The 26,962-nt window shown below is 42.8% G+C and overlaps 1 pseudogene; it reads left to right on the top strand.

The window, feature by feature from the left end:
• Positions 1-2,869: 2,869 nt before the first annotated feature.
• Positions 2,870-13,945, top strand: LOC127213884 (pyrethroid hydrolase Ces2e-like; annotated as a pseudogene).
• The last annotated feature ends 13,017 nt before the right edge of the window (positions 13,946-26,962 follow it).

Raw genomic sequence — 26,962 nt, 5'->3', positions numbered from 1 at the left:
AGAGAGAGAGAGAGAGAGAGAGAGAACATAAAAGAGGGAGCCAATACTGGTTTGAAGATAAAATTGAACACAAAGAAAGGTCTAGAGAACTACAAGACTGCTGCCAACTAACAATTTGAGCTTCAGTGGAAAGGCTACCATAAATGCCCTTCCCAGAGAGTGAGATCAACAACTAACTTATCCATGGAGCCCTCAACTAATGCCTGTTGGAAACAGGAGCAAACACCCATACATAAACACTGAGTCAAAGTCGAACTCAGATGCAGGTGGAGAGGACAAGAGCAGGAGGCAGAAACACATAGAGACAGCTTACCTGAACAAGGAGGCGCGCTAACGCTGGGAAGCCAGCATGGGACTGACTCAGGCCCCTCTGAGACTGACTCAGACCCCCTGAATTCGGGTCTCAGCCAAAAGGACTGAGCAGTCTAAGGGACTTCAGACAGTGGAGCCAGGATGTATACCTGGTGCACAAAAGGACTTTGGGAACACATTCCCCATGGAGGGATAACTGCCTTAACCTAGAGACAGGAGAGAAGCCCTAGTCCCTACTTCACATGACCTGTCAGACCTACATGACCCCAACTGGATGGCATTCCCCTACATATGGAATTGGGGTGGCAGATGAGAGGGGAGGGTGGTTAGAGTGCATGTAAGAGGGCAGAGAGGGTAAAAGGGAGGGAAGGAGGGAACGAGGGATGGAGGAAGGGAGGGGGAACTGGGATCGACATGTAAAATAATAAATTTTTTAAAAAATGCTTTGACTCAAAATTTAAGTTGAAGGACAAGTTACTGGGGAAAAGGATTTCTATTTTTGTTTCCACAGAAAATGAAAAGATGTGGATTCCTTCCAGACTAATGTGGTTTGATCAAGCCACACCACCTGAAACAGAGTACCAGGAGAGCCTACATTCAAAGCAGCTGGACAAAGCAGCCTTACAGACTACAGCCAGGATTTCTGCATCTTCTTCAAATCCCCCATGACAGCAGGAAGTAGTTTGGAAAGAACCACACCCAAATTCCCAAATATTGTCTATAAATGTTTGTTTTCATTTAAATGGACTTGGTTATACAAAATAAATAAATAAATAAATAAATAAAATAGGCCATTTGATGAAATGGAAAAAAAAAAAGAAAAAAGAAAAAGAAAAGAGTTAGGGTGTTGATTGGAACTACCTGGGTTTCTCAGAGTCCGTTTTCTGAAGTTTCTTCTTTGGTCAGGACTTCTGTCCTGACAGTATGGAGCCCACACTTGCTGATTTCACCAACTCTTTGAAACTCTATGGGGTGTGTCCTAGAAATGGGGTGGGGTCAGAAGGGATTTCTGTCCCTGGCATAGTTAGCAAACTTGTCATGTATGGAAATGTTTTCCTGCCTATCAATGAATTGATGTTTCAACCTCCCGCAGTACAAAGTCTCTTGATTTGCCAATTAGAAAGGTGCCAAAATCTGCTGTCTGTTCTGTTGCTTCCCACAAAGTACATTCTCTGTCACTAAGGAGTATTGTCTTGTGTCCTACAGGCAATAGGACTTCCCCATTCATATACCACTCACCATCTTGCTCTATTTGGGCCAGTTTTCCAAGAGCAATGTCCACCTGCCCTAACCATTCCACTGAAGACAAACCATAATGTACCATGACCTTTGATTGAAAACAAAGATTTCTTGTTGTCTACACAGGACACCAGAGAATTGTTGAGGTTAATGTTTAGCCTTGTTTAACAAGCTGAGTAGAGGGATATACTTGATGGGACCCAAATGCATCCCTCTCCCACTCCCTCTCCCTCACTCGCTCTCAGAGGGGGAGGTTTGCCCCTGTGTATCTGTATGTGTCTGTGTATGTTTCTTTGAGGGTTGAGCACATACACACAAAAACACACATGCACACTTGTTCAAACATATTATGACACATAGGTGGAAGACAGAGGAAAAAATTTGGAAAGTCAGTTCTTCCTTCCTGCCATGTGGATTCACTCATCAGCCTTGGTGACAGCATCCTTACCCACTGAGCCATCTCACTGGCCCTTTCCTTAGACTCTAACTTCTGATTCCATCTGCCTTTCCATCTCCATCACAGTCTTTCTATACTCTGACTCTGTGTGTTTCTATTTCTCTCTCTATTCCTCCAGGTTTCTGTGGCAAGTTTCCCATCACCCTCCCAATATACACAGAACTACTCTTCAGTTTCTTCTTCATTGAATAATATATTTTTATAAATGTGTGTATGACTGCATGTGTGTGCATGTGTGAAGACACACATACAGAAATGTCCCTGAGGCCAGGGAAGAATCCATACAGATTTTCAGACTGTGACTATGAGGATTAAGGGACTAGGGCAAGGAACGAAATAAATCTTAATTCCAGAAACTAAGCAGGAATTTTGGTTTAAAGGGAAAGCTGTAGCTTCACATATGAGCTCTTCCTGTTCCCTTCACCCCATAGTAAGTGTGTTCCTTCTCTAATGTGGGTAACTGAAGGTGTCACTTCAGAGAAGCCCTTGTGTCATCTCCACTTACAGCTTTCAGCTCTGTCCTTTCACAGGTATTTGGACCTGTGACTATCACACCGGTAAACATACTAACTGCAGGTTTCAGGTGCTTCACTGTATTTAAGGGGCTACAGATGCCACATAGCACCTTCAGAGGAGACCAAATGAAACACAGAAGACGTGGAAGTGTTTACAGTTTCCACCTGCAGATAATGGCTGTCACAACCCCAGCCTCCTCTCCTCTCCTGCAGCTCACACCTCCCAGGCCCCACCCAGAGCCCCACACACACACTACTGGGTCAAAACTCCAGCTCTAGACCTCAGATGCCTTCTGGTAAAGCCTAACTTGTCTTACATGACTCACACACACTCCGTGAAACAACCATGGGACTTGAACAAATTCTTGCTGAGCTGACCACCGTGGCCTGTGGGTTCGTGCTTTTCCTCCAAGTTCAGGGTGAGGCTCCCATGGGAGTGACTGGGATCCATGTCAGAGCTGCCAAATTGTACAGAAACAGAGTGAAGACTAAGAAATGAAATAGGCAATGGAGGACTGAAATGGTGGGGTTAATTGCTCAGGAGCCCTGTACTTGTATTATGCTTCTCCCAAGAGTCAGAGAGGGCATTCTAATTCATAGAGCAGAGAGGCTACCGAAAGATGCCAACCTTCAAGGAAGGAGCTCAGAATGAGGAGGTTTTGAGGAATGACAGATGATCAAGGCCAGAAAACAAACTGGGTGTGGATAGGGAGTCAGGACATTCCCTCCTGGCTTGAGGGCGGGAGCTGGAGCTATGTGTACATACTAAACATCATGATGATACCCTCCATGGCCATTTCACACTGATGTAGGATTTCTTTGGCCAGAGGAGTAGCATGGCTTTCTCAAAGATATTCAAGTAAAGCTCCTGACTCTTGAGGATACAGGAGCTCAATCCTGCACGTGAAATGGGCTCTGAGAGGTCCCAGGGTGATTTTTTACATCACCTCTCTGGCCTAGCATGGGGCAACTGTGTGACTTGGCTTACAGGAGAAAGATGATAGCACTCTGTGCCTGCCAAGCAGTATCCACCTAGTTTGGAGTTAAGTGGATAGAATTCCAGAACACGACCCTCAGTCTTTATACTCTCCTCTCTAGGGCTCCTGCTGAAGGCCCTATGTCTTGTCACCCTATTCCAACTTTCCAATTTCCACATGCCTATTCTTCATGCCGTACCTCCAAAGGCCTTTCTCTCTTTCGCCTCATGTGACATTGCTCTCAAAAGTCACCAGGACCTTCCAGGTAAGAGATCTGCCTACCCTCTCTAATGGCCCCCATTTTATGAAGTGATTGAGTTGAGCCTATACCAGGAAGCACCATTAACAAGTCATAGGAGGGCACAAATGTGGATCCTTCTCTCTAATCGTGGTTCGTCTACAGGAAGCATCAACGTCCCTGGGCCTTATACAGAGGGCCCAGAAGTTTGTCTAAGAACACAGGAAGGCTTTGGCCCTTGATTTCAACAACACTCCATTTATGGCACCACAATTTAACTCCTCCTAACAGGGAGATCACCACACACTGCTACATTTTAGCGCTCCCAAAACCATTCAATGGAGGCTTCACTTCAAAAACAATCAGTTAATACAACAAATCTCAAATCATGTATATTATATCACATTCTTGTCCATTGCTAAAACAATGGACATGAGGCCTCAATAGCTGGTAACTGAAATGAACTCACATGAACAGAGATCTCATTCCACATGAAACAGTGTCAGCAGCATGTGAAAGAGGAGAAGGTGGATTTGACTTGGACATCCTAGTGGACTGGATAGCCCTGCCAAAACACCTGAAGCCACACAGTGATCAAAGGAAGTGCCTTTGTTCAGATTGCAATTTAGAGTTTGAATATCTGTGATCTCCTCGGGGCCTTCTAGCTATGCCAATGGCATTTCACAGTATGTCATATGAGAGAGAGGTCACACGGTGAAAGAAGCAATACACCCTGGGAATGGTCACAGTCACTCTTGTCTGACACTCCTTCACTCTGAACACAAGAACTAACTTCTTTCAAAATCCAGCAGTAACCCCTGTATGAGGGCTCCCATGACTCAGTCACCTCCCACTAGGCCATAGTTCTTAAAGGTTCCAAAATCTCAACAGCAGCACCCTACAGTAATCATTGAGTACTTGAATCTTTGCAGGGGGAGAGGGAACAAAAACATATTCAAATCAGTGCATTTCATTTTAGCCCCCAGATTCATGTCTGTCTGACACTGCAAAATATGTTCATTCCATGCTTTCAGTCCCAAAGACTTAACTCCTATGATCATGATTCCAAAGTCAAAGTCCCAAGTCCCATGTGAATTTCAAGGAAACCCTCTTATAGCTGAGAGATTTTCAATTAAAATCCAAGCTTGGTGGTTTTAAAAATGAATATTGTTCTGATTGGATTTTGTCACTCTGACACAATCCTATACTTCTGAGAAGAAGGACACTCTACTGAGAAATCAATTCCAGGAGCATTTTCTTCATTAATCATTAATGTTGGAGGGCCAGAGCCATCATGAGTAACAACCCCCTGGACTGGTGGTCCTTTGTCATAAGAAAGTAGACTAAGCAAGCCATGGAGAAAAAAAAAAAAAACAGTAAACAGTATTCTTCCACGGCCTCTGCTTCAGTTGCTATCCTGCTTTTCCTTCAGGACTGTAATCTGTAAGATGAAATGAACCCTTCTCTCCTCTAAATTCCCTTCAGTCATGGTGTCTTCACAGCAATAGAAACCTGACTAGGACATTCCCCAATGCAAAAAGGATCAACAGACAAATAGAAAAGAAAGTCAGGGCCCAAGCAAGAGAAATGAACTCTCAAACTACATGTCTGAAATGCTGCGGCATGAGAGCATACAGTGAGCTATGACAACTCAGGTGCACCCACCCCTGTCATGTGACACTTCTTGCAGTATTGGTTACTTTTTTCTTTCTGTGATGAAACACCTCAATCAAGGTAATTTGAGGAAGAAAGGTTTATTTGGTCTTATGGTTTCAGAAAGACACAAGTCCAGAATAGTGAGGACAGCACGGTAGTCACCCACACATACAGCACAGAGCTTACATCTCAAACTACAAGAAAGTGAAAATAGGAATGGTACATAGATTTGAAACCTCAAATCTACCCTAAGTGACTTCCTCCATCAAGGCCAGGCCTTGCAAAAGTATTTGGACAGAACAATCAACTTGGGACAAAATATCCAAATATCAGAACCTATGGAGACTATTTTCATTCTAAACAGCCCTCTGGCTGCAGCCTACCTAGTTGCTCTCTCAAGGTGCATACGTTTGCCTCCTGCCTTTCATAGGCTGATGCTGCCAACAGCCTGTATTTGTACAATTCTGGAATCTCAATAGCCATGGTACCATATTCACAGCTCACAAAGTATTATGGTGTGAAGTGTTTGCAGTGCTACTGGGGTGGAGCCTCCCACATTCTTCTTAAAAATCCCAGTGGTATCTGCTATGTCCTTGGATTCTGTATCCAACACCTTAGTGCCATGTAAATCCCCCCCTCAAGACATGCTATTTGACCCCTTTAGATCAGTGTCAAGAGCCAACCCTAACCATGGCTAGAGCAGATGTACAGCATTGTACCAGAAAGCAAAAGCAGAATCCTAAAGCTACCCTGAACAAGAAGCTTGTGAAGTGCACTCATTCCTTCCCAAACCTTCAATCCTCTCTGCTTGTGATAAGTAAGTGATAGGAGAAAGCTGTTGGCAAAATGGAAGATTTCTATGAAATCTCCAGAGTGTCTTTCCCATTATTCTGGGGCATTCTTTTGAGCCTGTCTTCCTTCCACCCATAGTATTTTCTTTTATGCCTTCAAATTCTTACCAAAGTCCTTTTTGCTCTTCCCATTGACATGATATGAATTTTCAGATTTATAAGCTCTGCCTCCCTCTCCAGGGATTATAGTGAATTTCACTGGATATGGCCCAGAAGACTCACACGGTTCCCTACATTGTTTACTTCAAATTTTCTTTCTCTAAACACTTTTGGGCATCATGCTTAAAGTTGACTACCTATGAGCTTTAGAGTATGGATGCTTTGCACTCAACTTCTTCATAATACTGTGACACAGGTGGCCTACACTCTATTTCACAGGGGGATGGTTCTCACTTTTTATGGAACTTTATTACTCTGTCTTTCCTTCAGCATTGCTATAAGCAACATTCTGGAAATGACCATGTAAACTATCTATGAAGTGCAAGATCCTAACTAGTCTTTTGTCATCAGAGCCCTCACCATAAAAACTTATAATGTTCACTGTACAGTAAAATAGGACACTTACAGATTGTCCCTCCACTTCCTTCAAATGTTTGGCCACTATTGTGCTCCAATCACATTTCCATATATTTAGGTATTGGTATGAACCAACCTCATACTTGTTTTGAATTGCTGTTACAAAATGACCAACACTAGATAATGTATTAAAAATGGCTTCTTTAATTCATAGAATTGAAGGCAGAAAATCCATGGTGAGTGGTACTCTCTGGAGAGCCTCTGGCAATGGACTTGGAGCCTTGTCACAACTCGTACCATTGACATTCTGTGGATGAACGATATAGCCAGGGATCAGCCAATAGGGCCAAGCTGACTCTGATTACAATATGCTGCCAATTTCAAAGAAAGTAGCCCATTGCTGTGAGTTTAAATAATTCCAAAAGACCAGCATAAAGCCTTTTCAAGGCCAACCACAATCCAACCATCCTCCACTATCCCGACTCTCAACAGATCTACCACCTCAGCGCTGCCACTTTCAGCAAATGAACCACATCTAAGCCACAACAGAGACACAGCACAAGCTTGCCCTCCCTAACATCCATGGGTGCCTGCCAATACTGGCCTTTCTTGTAGCAGGTGACTTGAAACTGGTTGATCCATGTGGAACTATAATGAGTGATGTAGCAATAGCTCCCAGGGTTCTTTGTTTCCCCCCAGTAAATTTTGGCTTAGATCAGCCAATTCTATACAAGTGAACCAGAAAAACTAGACAGAAGGTTCAAGAGAAGTGAGTAGTTAAGGAGGAAGCAATAGCAAGGGAAGGTGCCCTGCCAGGATACATCCCCACCCCCACCCTCAACACCACCCACCCTCCAGCAAAGCACATAGTGTGTGGGAGCTGCCTCAGGCCTGTACAGCATAGAGGAATGAGGTGTCCTAAGACGGGAAGAAACAATTAATGAAGCAACAGTGCCCAAAATCCATCTTCAATCATTTCAGGTCTGGAACAACCTAGAGGTACTTGGATTGCAACATATTCTTTTTGCCATTATTTGATGCAAACCACACTTACCACATATGGTAATATTCTCTGTGAAGATAGGAAAGGAGAAGGAAAAACTGACAGATTTATAGTTACATAGATAGATAAGTAGACAGTTAGATGTTTTAACAGGTAATTCTCACTGTAATAAATTTTCTCTTCTAATTTTTTGTTTTGTGTCCATGCTTGCCACACACTTTTTTATTTATTTTTATTTTACATATCGATCCCAGTTCCCTCTCCCTCCCTCCCTCCATCTTTCCCTCTCTCGCACCCTCTCATGCCCCCCGACCTCCCTCTCCTCCCATCCCTCCCCCAACTCCAAGGTAGGGTGATGCCTTCCAGGATGGGTCATCTAAATCTGTCAAGTCATTTGGAGTAGGGACTAGGCCCTCTCTCCTGTCTCTAGGTTAAGAGAGTATCCCTCCATGGGGAATGTGCTCCCAAAGTCCTTTGTGCACCTGGGATATATCCTGGTTCCACGGCTCAGGCCCCCATGTTCACGGGGTCTAAATCGGTCCAATGCTGGTTTCCCAGCTGTGAATCTGGGGGCCCATTAGCTCCTCCTTGTTCAGGTCAGCTGTTTCTGTGGATTTCTGAACCCTGGTCTTGTCCTCCCTGTCTGCATCTGGATTCCAATTCGGCTCAGTCTTTAGTTGTGGGTGTCTGCTTCTGTTTCCATCAGCTACTAGATGAGGGCTCTATGATGGTAGATAAGGTAGTCATTGACCTCATTATCAGGGAAGGGCCTTTCCACTGTTGCTCAAATTGTTAGTTGGGGTCAGTATTGTAGGTCTCTGGACATTTCGCTAGGTTCAGTTTTCTCTTCAAACCTATAATGGCTCCCTCTTTTATGCTCTCTCTCTCTCTCTCTCTCTTTCTCTCTCCTCTCTTTTCCCTTATCTATTCCTCCCCTGACTCAATCTTCCTAGTCCCACTTGCTTTTCTCTCCTCCCCTTCTCTTTCTCCTAGTTCCCTCTCCACTCACTGCCCCCACACTCCCAATATGCTCAGGAGATCTTGTTCCTTTCCCTTTCTGAGGGACCTTATATGACTCTCTTAGAATCCTCCGTGTATCCTAGTTTCTCTGGCGGTGTGAATTATTTGTCTCACACTTTTGAATCCTCTTTGGTCATCCCTCCAAGTGATGGAGTTATAAGCAGGTGCCATCTTGCACAGATCATATATGTTCTGTTGTTTGTTTTCTTGTTTGTTTGTTCTTTCTGTAGTCCTAAGGTTAAAAATCAAGACCTCGTGTATTATTGGCAAGCACTGGAACACTGATACACACTTTAAGCACTTGTGGTGCTTCATGGTTGGGGATGATTGATGTGGAGTCTGAGGAATGTAGCCCAGGTAGCCTCAAACTCTCCATCTTCTTTCTTCAGCCCCATGACAGGTGCTGGGATTAAAGGCTGTGTCTACATACTCAACTTAGTCAATTGGTGCTGTATACCCATTTCAAACAATATTAATACAAGGTGTTTTAATTATATTTGTGTAAGATCAAGACTTTATAAATTACTAGATATGTTTATGGGTTTTTATTCTAATTTGCCCTTCTTAATTTTTTTTGAAAATGCATTTTTTCATGCAATATATTGTGATTATAATTTCTGCTCCTTAAACTCCTCCCAGATCCTCCCCTACCCACCCAAACCCACACTCTTTTCTCTCTTTCTTTCTCATTAGAAAACAAACATCCATCTAATAATGATGATGATTTTGTTGTTGTTGTTGTTGTTAAAACAAACATGAACAAGACAAAACAATCTAACAGAAAAAATGAGAGCCAAAGAAACACCTAACACATATAACACAATGACACACATATTGAAACACACTGAAATCCCATAAAAACACAAAACTGAAAACTGTAATATATAAGCAAAAGGTTGAAACAGAGAGAGACAGAAAGCGTTATGAGAGGGAAAACTAGTACAAAAATTCCATTGCATTCATTTTGTGTTGGACGTCCACTGCCAGGCATACAAAAGTGTGGTTTGTATGCCCAATAGGACTCCATTGGAGAAAGCTATTTTTTCCTTTGTGAGTGATTACTAATTGGAGATATTTTCTGGGTTAGAGATAGGGACTTGTGTCAACTTGCCCTCGCAGTGCCGGGGCCCCATCTGACTTAGACTTGAGAAGACCCTGTACCTGCCCCCACACTCTCTGTGAGTTCATGTGAGTGTCAATCCTGTTGTGTCTAGATGGCCTTATTTCTTTTTTTTTAAACTCTTATTTTACATATCTATCCCAGTTCCCTTTTCCTCCCTCTCTTCCACCCTCCCACACGCCCCTGAACACCCTCCCATCACATTCCCCCTTCATTCCACATGTAGGGCAATGCCTTCCAGGAGGGGTCATCTAAATCTGGCAAGTCATTTGGAGTAAGGACTAAGCCCTCCCTCCTGTCTCTAGGTTAAGGGAGCATCCCTCCATGGGGAATGTGCTCCCAAAGTCCTTTTGTGCACCAGGGATACATCCTGGTTCCACGATCAGTGGTTCCTTAGACTGTCCAGGCCTTCTAACTGAGACCCATGTTCAGGGGGTTAGAGGCCTTATTTCTTTAGTGTCTTTCATCCCCATTGGACTTGATATCTTATTGCTTTCTCTCCTGCAGAGTTTCCTGAGCCATGAGGGGAGATTATTTGATGGAGACATACCATTTAGGACTGAGTGCTCCAAGGTCTCTCTCTCTCTCTCTCTCTCTCTCTCTCTCTCTCTCTCTCTCTCTCTCTGTCTGCACACTGTACAGTTGTGGTTCAATTCATTTATTCCCATACTGCAGAAGGAAACTTCTCTAATGATATGTACAGTTGAATGAAATTAGGATCATTTTATTGCTATTTCCTGAAGAATAGAATTTGGTTTTCCACTAGGTACATAGGCTATCTACTCTCAGGTTCTAGGCTACCCAAACAGTTTCTGGCATGGGTTCCATCTCATGGACTGGGCCTTAAATCCAATCACACAGTAATAGTTGGGTATTCACACAACTGTTGAGCTACTACTGCAACACTGTATCTTGAAAGCAGGTCACCATTGTATCACAACCTTAGAGATACAGTTAAAATATCAAAACTACCCATATCAGGGTTCACTTCAGTGGTTTTTCATTAATCAAAATTCTCCCAATGTATCCCCAAATCTTGGCACTCAATACTGAAGAGTCATGAAGAATGGTGACATGAGGCCACTGTGACAAACAGGAAGTGTATGAAAGTAATGTTTGCTGTCCTTGGTCCTTGGAAAAGGCTATGATGTGGGTGACAAGGAAATGAAGAAAGAAACTCTTACTGTGGTGGCAGCTGATTGTGTGGGCCAGTCCTGAGGTTACTTCTCCATCCACAGGACAAGACTCAGCCAGACCCATCAGGACCACACACACAGGACAGATACAAGGCAGCCTTGTCCACATGAAGGGCCTAGAAGGGGGTGTCCATACTTTCCTGGGAATTCCCTTTGCCAAACCACCTGTAGGACCACTGCATTTTGGACCCCCTGAGCCACCTGACCCGTGGAGTGGTGTGAAGAATGGGACCTCCTATCCAGCCATGTAAGTTCTCCTGAGGCCCTGGGATTGGTGAGGACTCTGAACCCTGGAACAGATAGCAGTGGTTCCTCATCTCAAGCTCACAGCATTTTCCCACTATTCAGGGGGATTCCCAAGAGTGTTTTCAGGAATACTGACTAATATTAAATGGGTAAGATGACTCTGCCAACCTCTTAGTTCAGGGCTTGTCATCCGGATGGCATTGATCAGACTATTTCTACTGTTCTCTAACATCCAAGGAAGGGTCTCTGGGAGAGGGTTAGGTTGACTCTTAGAACCTGTAAGAACTCCAACTAACAGCATCGGAAACTAGGTCTTTGGAGAGGACAATGGTAGCTCCTTGCTAATTCCACCTTCCATCGCCACTGTGCAATACTGGGCTACATGTCACTGGGCAAGAAATAAGTATGTATGTATATAAGGTACTTTTCTTATTGCTGGGGGAAAAATACACAGCAAAAGCAACTCAACAAGGAAGAGTTTACTTTGGAATTTAATTCAAGGGGAATGCTGATATGGTGGCAAAGTCATGGGTGACTTGCCACATCACATTACACCAATAGTGAGGGAGCAGAGAGAGAGAAATGGTTGCTGATGCTCAACTTACGATCTGTTTTCCATTCAGTTCAAGGCACCAGGCAACAGAGCAGTACAGTCCACTTCTAGGCCATATCTTCCTGTCTCAAATAATGTAATCTAGAAAGACCCTCACAAACAAGCCTAGAGGTGTGTTTCCATGGTGATTCTAAATCACATCAAGTTGGTATTCAAGATGTCACAATAGGATCTAACCATAATCTAGAGATTATGGAAGAGATGGGGATCCCAAGAACAGGACTTGGAATGACAAAAGTCCCCACTATCCTATGGGAACCTAGCCTCCACTCATTCATGAACTCCAGTGTGAGACAGCTGTCCTGTTTCAGAACTGATTGGCTAGTGGGATAAATGGTAAATGTCAGTGCCTTCAGTCAAAGGTTGTCTAAAGGAATCCTACAGGTCATGATTTCCTACCCTCAGGAGGAATAGGATCCAAGCCCCTCAGCAAACTTGAGACCTCACTGGAAGTCTGGGCTACATCTCAGCTTATCCAGAACCCATAATCTGGCCTGGATGGACAGTAACTTAGAGAATGATGTATGTAAGCAAAACATCAGGAAGGAAGTGTGTAGGGATATTTGGAAGCATTTTTCCCTGAGGATCTGTTTCTGGGTACTCTAATGTCCGTGGGGCTGACTGTCTGCCATGGTGGGTCACCAGGTGTCTGCAAGACATCACTACAATGAACATGCAGGCCCATAAACTGTTGAAGCTGACCTTGCCTCCCATACCCATGCCTAAGGACTGCCTGTACCTTAACATCTATACACCAGATCATGCCCATGAAGGTTCCAACCTGCCTGTGAGTGTCAAGTCATGCTCATTTTGGGGATAATATTACATTTGTTATAGAGAAAGATTAAATTACATGGACTATGCTGCAGTGAACCCTGTGGAGAACTCTCTTCCTAAAATCTATCCAACTACCAATTGTGTCTAGATATTGAACTCACATCCGGCACATTGAACTCAACAAAGACATAGCCACAATTTTTCATCGAATTGATGAGACTTAAGAACACTTCTGGGAACTGGAGAGAATTCTCAGTGGTTAAGAGCAATGGCTGCTCTTCCTAAGTACCCAGGTTCAATTGCCAGCACCCACATGGCAGCCCACACCTGTCTGTAACTCCATGTCCAGCGCTTCTGGCACCCTACCACAGACAGATATGCAGGAAAAACAAGGAAAAAAAAAACAAAATTTTAAAAGGAAACACTTTTGATTAATTTTCATGGTACATAATAAAGGATATGTCCATATTATTCCCACATAAAAGTTTCTAATAATTTTGCAATCAGGCTTTGATGCTTGAGTGGATGGCAAACAGAGAAGAGGGCTTGTGCCCATAACTGTACTTGAACCCCTCATCCATAGAAATGCCAGTATGTCCTATTGGGCATTTCTCTATGTGGGTAGCTGCTCAAAGAAGTTGCCATAGCTCTGAAGGGAGGACCAGCTGGACTATATGGAAGGCTTCCATATAGTGATGGTGTGGATCCATGGTGGTGCACTGGTTATCAGCGTGGCTTCCATGTATGATGGATCCATGCTGGCAGCCACTGAGGATGTGGTGGTGGTCACTATCCAGTACAGGTGAGTCTGGGGCTGGGCTGGGCTGGGCTGGGCTGAGCAATGGGGACAGAGAAGAATAAACACAGCCTTGTGATTCCTGTCCCTTCCACTTTTCAGCACTGGAGACCGGCATGCTAGAGGCAACTGGGGATACCTGGACCAAGTAGCTGCCCTATTCTGGGTTCAGCAGAATATCACCCACTTTGGAGGCAACACTAACTGGGTCACCATTTTTGGTGAGTCTGCAGGAGGCAAGAGTGTGTGGCTTCACATGTTATGTCCCTCATATCCAAGGACTCTTCCACAGAGCCATCAGGGAGAGTGGAGTGGCCCTGATGGCAAGCCTCATCTCTAAATGCAAATTAATAAATAGAAAAATATATCATTTTCTATTTCTGTTCAAAGTGGAAATTAGATTCATGTTGTGAGATGAAGGACTGGGTACACACAGGATGCTGCTCCCTGAATCACCCTGCAGATAGGTGGATAGGACCCAGGCAGCTTCCTTGTGTCTGACTTCTGCCATTACTACAGTGTTGACTGATCTGCAGACACTCTGAGGGCCACACTTACATGACCATTGCACATCTCCTAAAAAGGGCATCTATGAAATTCTCCCTGGATGTGGGATTGTGGTGAGAAACAGTAGATCCAGACATGTTGAGGAGCAGAAGTCCTTATGCACTATCTCTGTAAGGATAGGTAGCTCATACAGGGAGTTATCTTCCTGCCCTTCACAGCCCCCTGCAATCTCAGGAACATCCCCCCCGACCACCTCCTTGCCAGGGCATCCCTGTGGGTAATTGTGTCACCAACTGTTGAACCCAAATAGTCTCTATTTCTTCCATGCCTCTCTTGCTTGACTTAAGACCCCAAATATGACTAACTCCCCTATGTATGCCTGATCCCATCATGTATGGGTGAGCAGGTGTGCTAGCTATTACTAATGTAAGTTAAGACCAAACACTGGTTTTGGATAGATTTCTGAATTATTTCCCCATTTATTTTTTAAGACAGGCTCTATGACTGAACCTGAGTCTCACAGATTTAGCTAGACTGGCTATCAAGTTAGCACCCAGGATCTCCCTGCCCCCACTTCTCAGCTTGAGTTTATGGATGCACACCACCATGCCTGGCTTATGTCTGGCTTTTGTATGTGTGCAAGGGATTTGAGCTCAGGTACTCATGCTTGTACAGCAAGTTAACTCTACCCCCCCCCAGATCTGGCTACTTTTTAAGACTTATTTATTTTCTGCGAACAAATGTTTTGCCTGCACATGTGTTAATAAGTTTGGCTACTTTTAATAAAGCTTTATTTACACACAAAACTTCATATGGTCACAAGCTTTCAAATTTTGCAATTCATACCTAGAACAGAATCACTGAGTCATGTGGAAAGTATGTTGAACATTTAGAGAAACTGCAGAGGTTTCTAGAAGTCAGCTCAATGGTAGAGAGCTTACCTAGTGTGTACAAAGCCCTGGATCCAGTGCCCAGCACCACCAAAAAGGGAGAGAAAGGCCAAATTAGGTGGCACAGGCCCATAATCCTAACTACTCAGAGGTCTGAGGCAAAATATCACAAGTTGAGACCTACCAGAGTGGCAGCAAACTCCACACCATAAGATAAACTCAGTGAGACCCTGTCTCAAAATAAAAAGCCAAGAAAAGGGGGAGAGAACGGTGTTGAAACGAGATCTCACAGTGTAGCACATGTCTAGCATGCCAAAGACCTTAGACCCGGTCCCCACAATCAGAAACACATTTTTTTAAAAGGCGAATAGGGAAAGAAATGATAATGTTGAATTCCCTTCAAAATGATCGTCTCACACTAGCTGAGTGTGAAGATGCCCATTGCTTTGTGTCCTCAGGGCCTAAAACATTATTATTTTAGATAGATATGCTTTAGGTGTCTCCCTAAATTTTCAGTGTCTGCTTGTAGAAGGAGGGGCAGAGAGAGAGAGAGAGAGAGAGAGAGAGAGAGAGAGAGAGAGAGAGAGAGAGAGTTATGTTACTTTGGTTCAGTTAACTTTGGGAAGAGATTAATTTTGTCACACTTTGGACCTTTCAGTCCATTCTAGCATGAAAGACAGGACGTTCCACTCATGCAGCAGGAGCATGTGATGACAAGTGCTCACTTGGCAGCAGATCAGAAAGCAGGGAGATCCAGAACTCAAGAGAATTGTCTTCTGACCTCCACACCTACAACAATGAGAACCTGCATGCATGCACACATACATGTGCCATCACACACACATATATACTATAACACATAATAATAAATAAACAAAATGTCCCTGTGACTCCTTTTCAACTTAGAACTCCATTACACTAATGGATTAATTTCTAGATACATATAGCCTACAAAAAAAATCTCAAAATGGAAACATAAAAAAAACTCAGAATAACCCCAACAATATTCAGTAATAAAAACACTGCTATACATTATCATCATACTTGGAATAGAGAATTATACCAATAAAAACAGTATGGTACTAGTGTAAAAATAGACACACTGATCAGTAGACTATAAATCTATCAGCACACACTGATAGAGCCCCGAGAGTTTTGACAAAGAGAACAAAATACACATTGCAGAAAAGACAGTATCTTCAATAAATGCTGCTGGACCTCAACATGAGACCTGATACCCTGCATCCAATACAGAAACACACTTGAACTTATAGACACAGGGAAGGAATCTCTGAACAGGATCTGGTAGTGCAGGCATAAGACCAACAATTGCCAAATGGTATCTCAGGAAACTAAGCCTTCTGTACAGCAAAGGACACCATCATCCCAGTGAAGAGGCAGCCTACAGAATGGAGAAAATCTTTACTGGCTATACATCTGACAGAGGGCTGATATCTAGAACATGTAATTAACTCAAAAGAAGGGAAGGAAGGGAGGAAGGAAGGAACAAAGGAAGAAAGGAAGGGAGGGAGAGAGGAAGGAAGGAAGAAATGAGAGAGGAAGAAAGGAGGGAGCGAGGGAACATGGAAGGAAGGAAGGAAGGAAGGACAGAAAAAAGAAAAATAAACTAAATACCAAAAAATAAAAAACAACTCAATTAAAAAGTAGAGCATGTTTCCCCCACAAGACCAGGTTTCAATTCCCAGAACCTACATGACAACACACAATTGTCTGTAACTACAGGATCCAATGCTGTCAAACAGACATACATATACGCAAAACACCAATAAAATGAAAATAAATAAATAAAACTGGAACACAGTATTAAACAGAGAGACATAAGAGAAATACAAATTGCTAAAAAAAATGTTTTTAATGTTCAACATCCTTAGCCATCAGCAAAACTAAAATTACCATGAGATTTCGTCTTACCCCAGTCAGAATGATGAAGATAAGAAAAGGGAGAGGGATGGGGAGGGCAGAGAGAAGAGGGGGGAGGAGGAAGAGCAGATGATGATGATGAAGACAAGTACAGTATTTGCGGAGGTGCAAAGTGTAAATGGGTGCAGACTATGACAACCCGGTGTAGAAATTCCTCAGAAATGATGACAACCTTAAATGACATCCTAGAGCCTTCATCCAGTAGCTGATGAAGAAAGCAGCAGAGATCCACAGCTAAGCACTGAGCCAAACTCCTGCAAATCAGTTTCAGAGAGGGAGGAGTGGTGAACAATGGGGTCAAGACCATGCTGAGAAAACCCACAGAAACAGCTGACCTGAGCAAGCCGAACTCATGGACCTCAGCCTGAAAGCTGGGGAACCAGCATAGGACCAAACCAGACCCCATGAGCCTGGGTGTCAGCAAGGAGGTCTGGACAGTCTATGCATCCATAGTGCATGAATGGACTTTGGGAGCCCATTCCCTATGGAGGGATACTCTTTCAGCTTAGATACACAGGGGAGGGCCTAGGCCTTATCTCAAATAACTTCACAGATTTTGATGATCCCTCATGGAAGGTCTCACCCTCCCTGAGGAGTAGATGAGGAATGGGATGGGGGGGGTCAGTGGGGCCCATGGGAAGATGGGAGGGAGAGGGAACTGGGATTGATATGTAAAATAAGATGATTTATAATAATATGCATACATACATACATACAAGAAAAGGAAAGAAATTCCTCAGAATGTGAAACATGGATACTGCACCAATGACTCAGCAGCTGGAAGCACTGGCTGCTCTCCCACAGAACTGAAGTTTAACCTAATACCCACATGACAGTTCACAACTGTTTGCAATTGCAGGCCCAAGGGATACAATGCCCTCTTCTGGCTTCCAGGAGCACTGCATGCATTGGTACACAGCTATGGAGGCAAAACATACATGCAGACTAATAATGATTTGATTAATTAATTTTTAAAAGCTAGTAGTAAGGGATGGAGAGATGGCTCAAGAATTAAGAGCTCTGGCTGCTATTCCAGAGGACCCAGCTATCACATGATAACTCTACTTCCAGGGGATCCAACACCCTCATCTAGCTCTGGGCATCAGGCATGAAAGTGGTACACAAGACATTTTGTAGAAGAAACATCCATACACATAAAACTACGTTGAAATTTTAATGTTGAAAATATTTTTAAAGCTAGGAACAAACAGGCAGTGTGGCATACACCTTTAATCTTAGCACTTACTTGGCAGGCATAGGCACACAGATATCTATGAAGTTAAGTCTATCCTGACTTTCATAGCAAGTTACAGACCAGCCAAGGTTACACAGTGAGAGCCTGTCTTTTATAAAAAAAAAGTGAGAAATGGGTCTTCCATAAATATGATGTAGCTATACCACTCGGGCATAATCCCAAAGGATTCTGTTTCTTACCATAGAGATACATCCTCGTCTATGGTCATTGCTGCTCTAATCACAATATCCGGTAAGTAGAAACATCCTAGATTTATAACACCTGATGAATAGATAATGAAAATGTAAAACTATTTTACATAACGAAACATTATTCAGCTGAAAGAAAAATGAAATTATAAATTTTTCAGGTAAATGTGTGGAGCTAGAAATAATCACTTTGAGTGAGATAACCCAGACCCAGAAAGATAAATGTTGCAGGTCACCTCTGACATGTAAATGCTCGCTTAGATGTGTTTAAATCCATAGGAGATATGTAACCACAGGAGACTGGAAACTACTAAGTGATGATGTAGCAGAATTTCAAGGAAAAGGATAGAACAGAGATGATATAAAGAATGGGAGGGGAACAATGGAACAGAAACAGTTAAACTGGGTGAGGAAGGGCAGGGTACAGGAGTGAGTATGAAGTAGTATAACTAACACTAAAGAACTCTGAAAATGCCACATAGAACCCTACTAGTGCAGAAGTTTCCTAAAATGTTATACACACACACACACACACACACACACACACACACACACACACACAAATATACGTGGATTAAACAGTTACACTGTAACAGGGGGACAGTGCCTCTTCAAGACACCATAGACTGCCTAATAATAAAACCTAGTGTTCAGTATAGGTTACCTATTTTTGAGTTCTTTATCAATAAGTTCTATAACCCTCTCCCCCCCACAAAAAAATACAGTCTATTACCATTGCCTTTGGCTACCCTCTAAATTTTGATGGTAAAACCTATTGCTGAAGAAACCACATACTTGAATCATAAGACATGAGAAATCAAGGTGGTACCTAAACTGGAAGTTTTATCCCTACTGCATAGCTTATATAATAATGGAAGGTTCTATGCACTATTGGAACAGTTATTAACACTTTTACCCATCTATGAACCCTTTAGAGTACAATAATGCCTGGCAAGATAAGACCACTGGTTCAATAGTAGCACAATGTTATAGAAGTAACCAACCACTTTCTGATTGGACTTAAAGCCTTTCCAAGATGAACTCATGCCTGTTACTATTACTTGAGCCCAAGACAGGTGACTGGCTAGGTAAAAGACCCTAGAGTAGATCCTAAGAATATTATAACAATAATAATAATAATAATCTGTCCCCTAAGTTCTTATCTACATACCCATGGATTAGTATATCTCTCAGCCCTCATCAGAGAAGCTTCTTTTTGAAGAATATGCTCATTAAAACAGAGATCAGCAAATACTCAATGTCTAGAGAATATCAGACTGGAGCGTTCAACTCTAAATTGGGCACCTATGACACACAAACACCCAAACACACACACACACACACACACACACACACACACACACACACATGCACACACACACACACACAAAATGTATGTCTCGATATTATTATGAAAGAGGAGAAAGGATTGTAAAAGCGAGAAGAAATAGATAGCAGCAGCAAAATAGTATTGGTCAGACATGTCTAAGCCATTGCACATATGAACTCATGATGTCTGGGACTGCATGCACAAGACCTGTACAAGATCAACCCAGCAAAATTCTCAGCACATGCTTATGTGAGGAACCACTGGCAATTGGTTGCTGCTGTGGCATGGCAGGAACAGTCAGTTTTCTTCAGGGAAGCACTTCCTGGCAGGCTACTCATTCACCAATAGATGGTTCTACACCCATGCACATAAGGGCAAAACCAAATCCATCCAGTGGAATTTTTTAAGAATACGTGATATTATGAGGGGGAAATGGTGGAAAGAATAGAGAAGGAAATAGAGGAGACAAACATGGGGGAAATAGATTTGATTCAATACACATTATGTGCATATGTGAAATTTTTCAATAAGAAAGAGAATATTTTAAATCTTTCATTATACTTACTTTTGTGTGTGTGTGTGTGTGTGTGTGTGTGTGTGTGTGTGTGTGTGTAAGCACATGTTCACAGAAGCATGCAAATATGTCCACAATCCATGTGAAGTCAAAGGACAACTTGAGAAAATAATTTCTCTCCTTAACATGTGGGCTCCAGAGATCTAACTAAACTGAACCAGTTTTGGTGGCAAATGATTTTCACTACTGAGTCATCTCACCAGTCCCTTCCGTATTTTCAATGTCACCTTAGCCACCACAGTGCCTGCCTTCCAAATGATGGTGCAATAAGTGACAGGCACATGGGGACTCCCCGTCTCCCAGCTGTAGGATATTGCAGAATTAGGAAGAACAGTTTCCACATGAGTTAACATAAAGAATTTAGTTCTATGAAACTAAGCTGAAAAGAGGTGGAGATCCCTCAGCCCCACAGCCCAGCTATTTGTTAGGTCAAGAGAGCATTTGCCACCTAGGGCCTGAAACCAGGGCTTGGAACACAACATGTTGGAGATGAGATCCCTTCAGGTTTCACTGAATGGCAGAGGTAGGAAAAGCTCTTATCTCAGCACGCCAGCTACTCACACCCCGTAAATGTTGGTTGTTCCACAGAGACATGCAGAACCACACGTTGCTGGGCTCTGAGCCTGTGAGGGACTAGATCCAATAGGTCCAGGCTGCTTTTGAAGGTCTACTATGAACTATATAATGTTGAGTTCCCAACCCTCCTTTGAGGAGCCAGCCTAAGGGGTTAGCTCCCCATCCATCCACACAGGGCCCTGGATGCTTGAGACTCTCCAGGAGATGTCCAACTTGCTCCAAGGCAACAAAGCCTGGGAGTCCTGCCAGTTCCTTGTTCCAACAGTCTCATGTGGCATTTTTAAAAAATATTTCTTTTGAGGCAAGGGCTATCTGTGCAGCCATAGCTGTCCTGTAATTCACTATGTAAGTAAACATAACCTCAAACTCAGAGATCTGACTGCCTCTGCCTCCTGAGTGCTGGAATTAAATGCATGCACCACTGTGCCTGGCTTTATTTCATGATTTTCAAGGGGATAAGTGACTGTGCACTGGTCCTGAGTGACAGAGTTAGGCAGACTTGCAGATGTGCCAATCACACATATACCCCCCCACTCCCCTCCCCTTTCCTCTTCCTCTTTCTCCTTCTCTGTTCCCTTTGTCTATGTTGGCATGTGTACATGTGGAAGACAGAGAACAACTTCAGATTTTGTCCCTCAGGAGCAATCTACCTGTGGGAACCCACAAGTGACTCAGTGGCCATCTAGAGTCCATTCTGACTTATAAAACATTAGAGTTCAAGCTTGCCTATTTCAGTCTCCTTGAGGGCAGTGAGAAAGTTCCGATGAAGCCCATGGGAAAGAGCCTATTATCTCACTAACAAGCTTCTGATGCCAGCCAAAAGGCACATAGAGATAGGGAACAAAGTGCTTGCTGCTAGCAGGACTCACGTGATAGAGTGAACCTGGCTGCTCCTGATTGAAGGACAGTGCAGGGAGCTGGTTAATTGACTATGCTGCTCTTTGTCCTGCTTGACCTCTAGTATATATATAAGCAGGGTCCAAATTAAATTCAGGGATGTATAGTGTACTGAAAGACATGGACTGGACATTTCTCCCAAATCTAATCTGTGTTTTTATCTCTGTTCCTTTTATCTGCCTTGTCTGAATCCTCACATCCCTACTCAGGTAACCCAGCAGACTCATTGGAGCAGGCTCCGACATCTACCTCACATTTTTTAACATTTATTCTCTCTCTCTCTCTCTCTCTCTCTCTCTCTCTCTCTCTCTCTCTCTCTCTCTCTCTCTCTCTGTCTCTCTCAAATAACAATAATAAATAATGGCTGATATTGTCATTATTTTTTAAATGAAGTTCAAGATGGTATCTCAGCATAGTTTTTATTTGCATTTCCCTGGTGGCTAAGGATGTTGAGCACTTTCTTAAGTATTTTTCAGACATTTTGGATTCCTCTATTGAGACTTCTCTACTTAGTTCTCTACCTCAATTTTTAACAGGGTTATTTGGAGCTTTGATGACTAGTTTCTTGAGTTCCGTGTATATTTTAGAGATCAGCCCTCTGTCAGATGTAGGGTTGGTGAAAATCTTTTCCCAGTCTGTGGGTAGCCGTTTGGTCATGCCTACCATGTCCTTTGCCTTACAGAAGCTTCTCAGTTTGAGGAGGTCCCATTTATTAATTGTCGATCTCAGTGTCTGTGCTATTAAAGTTATGCTACTGGAATTACGTTCAGGAAGCCATCTCCTGTACCAATTTGTTCAAAGGTACCTCCCATTTTCTCTTGAAGAAGTTCAGTGTGGCTGGATTTATGTTGAAGTCTTTGATCAATTCAGACTTAAGTTTTGTGCATCATGATAGAAATGGGTCTATCTGCAATCTTCTACACATCATCATCCATTAGTGCTAGTACATTTGTTGAAGATGCTTTTGTTCTTCCATTGTATACTTTTAGCTGTTTTGTTAAAAATCAAGTGTCCATAGATATGTGGATTAATATCAGAATTTATTTCATTTCATTGGTCTACCTGTCTATTTTTGTGCCAATACCAAGCTGTTTTCAGGACTATAGCTCTATTGTAGAGCTTGAAGTCGGGGATGGTGATGCCTCCAGAAATTCCTATATTGTACAATGTTGTTCTGGCTATATTGGGTCTTTTGTTTTTTCCATATAAAGGTTGATTACAAGATCATTGAATTGTGCTGAGATTTTGATGGGGATTGCATTGAATCTGTAGACTGCTTTTGGCAAGATTGCTATTTTTACTATGTTTATCCTAACTATCCAAGAGCATGGGAGATCTTTCCATTTTCTAGTATTCTCTTTAATTTCTTTCTTTAAAGACACAAAGTTCTTGCTATATAGGTCTTTCACTTGTTTGGTTAATGTTATCCTAGGTGCTTTATATTGTTTGTGGCTATTGTAAAGGGTGATATTTCTCTGATTTCTTTCTCAGCCCCTTTATTGTTTGTAAATAGTAGGACCACTGATTTTTTTTTTAGTTAATGTTGTATCCTGCTAATTTGATGAATGTGTTTATCAGCTATAGTAGTTCCCTGGAAGAGTTTTTTGGGGTCACTTATGTAAACTACCCTATCATCTGCAAATAGTGACAGTTTGACAACCTCTCTCCCAATATGTATCCCCTTGATATCCTTTTGTTGTCTTATTGTTATAGCTAGAACTTCAAGTACAATATTGAGGAGATATGGAGAGAATGGGCAGCCATGTCTTCTTTCTGATTTTAGAGGAATCGCCTTAAGCTTCTCATCATTCATTTTGATGCTAGACATATCACATCCATAACCAGGAACGGAGAGTAGAAACTGCTTGCATGTCGGCTAATGCTTAAGTCATGTTTCTATCCTTACACAATTCAGTGAATGTCACCATATACAGACAACCATTTCCACCCAAACACCTAGAAGTCTATGTATCCCAGGCTCAGAAAGACTAACATCCATGCCCTACCCAACTGGATGACTTCCTTGAATTCTAGCTCCATTCCAGCTTTCAAGGAGCCTGTGGCCTTTACCTTGTGGGAAGAAACTTCAGATGAATAGCATGTGATAATAGGAATCATGAGGAGGAGCAGCAGCTGAAGATGACTGAGAAAAAGAAAACCCAGGCTCATATTTGGTTTTGACCACCATACATCAGCTGGAATAACTCTCTCCCTGTTTTACCAATTGTCTGCAAAATGACATGATAAATTCAGAAAGCCTAAAGAATTTTAAAATGACCCTGCCTCCCATCCCTTTGTCTGAGGACTGCCTGTATCTCAACGTCTATGCACCAGCTCATGCCCATGAGGTCTCTAACCTCCCTTTAAGTGTCAGGCCAAGGTCACCTTGGGGATATGGAATGTTTTTCAAGATGATTAGAAAGAGCAAATATTAGATTAGATTAGAAAGAGTACTCCATTTCAGTGTGGATTCTATAAAAATGTTACCAAATTTGTGTCCAAATAAAGGCCCTCTTGGTCACACTATGCAGCTGAAACCTAGATATGGAACACATAGCTATGCAAAGAACAAAGGCTCTAGCTCTTTGATAAAACCAGGACTCATTCTACAACCTGAGCCCTGCAGAAACGCTTCGATGCTCAAGATACAACATTGAGGTCCCGATAATCCTTTCCTTTTTTTTTTTTTTTTTTTTTTTTTCATCTGCAGAGATGTACATGGAGATACCCATCTTAGTTCCACTATGAGGTCTGAATGATGATGAGATTACTCTATGCATAGAGCCATTAATTCATACTGAGATACATGATAGAAATAGGGACTAGAAACACCCTGGTGAGGCTACTTAGATGTTCCTGTATATGACCAAGGTCCTGAAGTTCTGAGGATGTTATGTAGTTGTATAGTCCATTCAGTTCTTATTCTAGTAAGTCCAGCAGATTTTGGGCTGTCTAGGACCTTCCTTACATCTGTTTTGACTTCTCCAGGTGATGGTGTGGATCAATGGTGGTGCTCTGGTTATAGGAATGGCTTCCATTTATGATAGATTCACGCTGGCAACATCTACCTCCCAAATACAGGAATTAGAAAAAAGCAACACCAAGCCTAGGTCTTTGTTCCCTTTCACAAAGCTGTTATGACATTTTCAGACATGATTTTCTGTAATCAGGAACTGCACAGAACATTAGTGCCCTCGGTCAGTGGTGTGGCTAGAGTGCAGCTGGGGTAAGTCTGAGGTGTCCACATGGCCACCTAGGGCTAAGATAGCACCATCACTTACATAGTCTTTCACCCCACCCTCTTTACTTCTCCTTTCAGTCAGCAGTCACAAAGTACAATCTGCATGGTATTTACTATTAAGCCTTCTAAGAGCCTGCTCTTGTACACACAATAAGTTCCCCCGGAAGCTGCAAACAAAGGATGCTTGGCTTCCTCCATCTCTTCCTGGTCCAGGTCCCTTCCTCACCTCTTTTTTACACACTCTCTCACTCCTTCCTCTGACTTTGTAGGCCCTCTTTTCCCAGGGTTGTCTTTTTGAGAGCATTCTCCATATAGTAGGACAGAACCCTTTGCCCAAGGGTATTTTAGTCATCTAAGCTGGCATGCCCCAGGTACATCAGGACACTGCTATCAGGGTAAATCTGACCATGACAGGGGAATTGATTTTATCCACAAGCTACACGTAAAACAGACCAAATATTTACTAGTTATGGTAGAGACATTGTTGAGATAGGTAAAGGCTTTGCCATGAAACTGTAAATGGGCTGACTTGATTTGCTGATTAGTTGAGGCCATAACTACGTCTTCACCAGCCTGTTTATATGTGTCACCTATCTGTAAGCATGTGTGCCTACTTCTTGAGTCGCATTTTGCCTGGGTGCCTACTAGCATGTGCCTGGTGGCTCATGTACTGATGAATAAAATAAGTCACATCTGTCTTTAAAAAAAAACAAAACAAAACAAAAAAAGAACCAGGGGCTGGAGGGATGGCTCACAGGTTAAGAGCATGGGCTGCTCTTCCAAAGGTCATGACTTCAATTCCCAAAAACCACATGGTGGCTCACAACCATCTAAAATAAGAGCTGGTGCCCTCTTCTGGTGTGCAGGCAAACATACAGGTAGACAACTGTATATGTAACAAATAAATACAATCTTCAAAAGAAAAAATGAACCAGGGATGGGGTAGGAAGAGAAGAAGTGAAAGAGAGAGAGAACATGAAAGCAAAATTGGGGCTGGAGAGGTGCCTGTTCTTGCAGAGAAGCTGAGTTCCGTTCAGCTACATGGCAGCTAATAATCATTACTCTAGCTCCAGGAAATCCAAAATATTTTGGGCCTCTATAGCATGTAGGTAAAACCTTGAAAATAAATTTAAAAATTGAAAATATTTAAAAATCAATGTAGCATATGGAGAAGAAAGGGGATTCTGGGGATACATGAGAGTAAAAACATTGCATACATGTATCAAGTGTCATAAAAAACAATATTATGTAATAAAAAGAAAACAATAAATTGCCACAGTTGCAGTGAGTTTCACTGAATTAGCCATGGCTTCACAGGGAAGGTATGTGTGGACTTAGGATCACCACTGTTAGGGAGGAGGGACCTGAATGCAGACTCAGTGAACTATGACCAAAGAAAGCAAGGAGTTCTGGAGGAAAGGGTGTGCTCACAGCACCCTGTGCTCACTCAGGCATTATGCTGGCCTGCACCTGTCACCTGACAGAATGAACACGGGCAGTAACCTGGTCAGCATGCAGGTGCAAAGACCCCTCTAACAGAACGACCCTCACACACAAGTGAGCTATTTCCTGTTCTCTTTCCCCCTGTTCCCCTGGGGCAGACAGGACTTTTCCTGTATCCTTCTGTCCCCTCTCTGTCTCTCTGTCTCTTTTCTCTTTCCATCCCTTCCCTTTCTAATAAAACTTCTCACTTAATCTATGTCTGTCTGCCATGTTTCTCTCTCCACCTCGATCACCCTCACCTGCCATAGAATACACGAAGGTTCCTAAAGCTTTATCCTAACAGCCATGGCTTCCATGGCTTTATGTTCCTTCCTCTCTGCCCAATGCCCACACTGTGATTCCAAAGACAGCAAACATGGTGATTCCAGATTTGAAGTGAGGGCTGCAGGTATCCACAATGAACTTCTGAAGTCCTGCTGTGCCTTGCTATGAGGCCAAAAAAGGAATGCACAAGAGCATTGGCCCCACCTGCTGAACCCAGGCTCCTGTCAATTCTGTCTAGTCATCACAGCTCTCCTGCAACTTTGC

This window comes from Phodopus roborovskii, unplaced genomic scaffold (assembly GCF_943737965.1).
Source record: "Phodopus roborovskii unplaced genomic scaffold, PHOROB, whole genome shotgun sequence".
NCBI classification, from domain to species: Eukaryota; Metazoa; Chordata; class Mammalia; order Rodentia; family Cricetidae; genus Phodopus; species Phodopus roborovskii.
This window is presented reverse-complemented; position numbering and strand designations above follow the sequence as displayed.